Below are 1,408 nucleotides of genomic sequence, written 5' to 3' on the forward strand. Positions count from 1 at the left end.
CCTGTTTCATGGCATTTTGGGGCCTGAACAGTCTGGCCCTGCAGGCTGGGTCCATTCTCTGCAGCAAAGCAGGATTGTCACTGTGCCCCAGACCGGTGGTTTCTCCTGCAGCTCCCGAGGGGGAACTGAGGGTGGTCACAGGGAGACCAACCCTCAGCACTGCTGCCCCACGCCAGGCAGAGCACGGCTGTGGAAAGCCCATGGCAGAGCAGCCTTATTGCTCTTAGTCTGGGGTCACCATTCCCAGGGGCTGGGCACCCTGCAGTGGAAGGTGCCTCACACCCCATTTTTGTTGCGGGTGTTTTTGCCGGGGGAGCAGCCGAGGCACCATCTGGCCCTCCCCGCCTGTGCACGGCTTTGGACAGGCCTGTGCCTCCCTGATCCCACCGGCACAGCGTCGACAGAGACACCAAACACCCCAGGAACATGAGGTGGGCACCGGCCCCACCAGTCCCACCTCTGCAGGGCTGTGCCTGACCTCAGCAGTTCCAGGTTCCCTGAGCTGAAGCTCTGCTCAAGCCAGCGGTGATGGTGGAAGAAGGACCTGGAGACAGGCTCAGGGTAAGAAATGTCATTCCTCCAGCTGGGAGTCCCACAGCCCTGCCCAGGCTTGTCCAACTCAGACGCCCCTACCTGCTGGCACAGAGGGGTGCTTCCCATGTGGTATGGGATCTCCACCTGGAGACAATCTCAGAGCCTTACCCCTGGAAAGCCACCAGGGCAGAGTGGCCCTGGTCCCAGAGGACACCTGGGCTGGACCCGCACCCTCACACCACATCTCTCGGTGCAGCCAGAAAGGATTGTAGTGTGCTGCTGACATCTGTCCCCTCCCTGGGTCTCCCCACAAGCACACTCTGCTGCCAAGCATTGTCCCTGGGCGGTGGGTGGGGTGGGTCTGTGGCGCAGGGCAGTACCCTGAGCTCAGGTCCAGCACAGCTTCTCCTCCAGGAGAGGACTCAGCAGGGCACACAGCCCTCCCACAGCCCTCCTCACCTCACAGCCAGCCCTGGGTGGGCAGGAGGACCAGTGCCCAGCTCCAGCCCACACCTGCCTGAGGCTGGGGAGTCAGGGCAAAAGCACCCCTGGAGATGCTGGGGGTTGAACCCAGGACCATCCACATGCGAAGCAGGCGCTCTGCCACTGAGCTACATCCCCTTGACACCGGCCAGCGGCAGAGACACTCTCCTCCCGTGACGTGTCTATGACAGCACAGCCCTGTTGTCCCCTGGGTGCCCAGGGACCCTCTGCAGAAAACAGCACTTGAATCCTCCTGAGATGGCAGAAGCTGGGACTGCATCTCCGCTGGGGTCTGATCCTGGCACAGGGCTGCACTGCAGAGCGCTGCCCCTTCAACGTCTCTGCAGGGCAAGGGGGCAGGAGAAGGCTCTTGCTGCGGGTGCTGCTCCCA

The 1,408-nt window shown here is 62.6% G+C and overlaps 1 non-coding gene across 1 annotated transcript; it reads right to left on the bottom strand.

The window, feature by feature from the left end:
* Positions 1-1,083: 1,083 nt before the first annotated feature.
* Positions 1,084-1,155, bottom strand: TRNAA-CGC (transfer RNA alanine (anticodon CGC)). Its single transcript has one exon. It is a non-coding gene; the product is annotated as a tRNA-Ala (tRNA).
* Positions 1,156-1,408: the final 253 nt, after the last annotated feature.

This window comes from Calonectris borealis, unplaced genomic scaffold, assembly GCF_964195595.1.
Source record: "Calonectris borealis unplaced genomic scaffold, bCalBor7.hap1.2 HAP1_SCAFFOLD_40, whole genome shotgun sequence".
Classification (NCBI taxonomy): domain Eukaryota; kingdom Metazoa; phylum Chordata; class Aves; order Procellariiformes; family Procellariidae; genus Calonectris; species Calonectris borealis.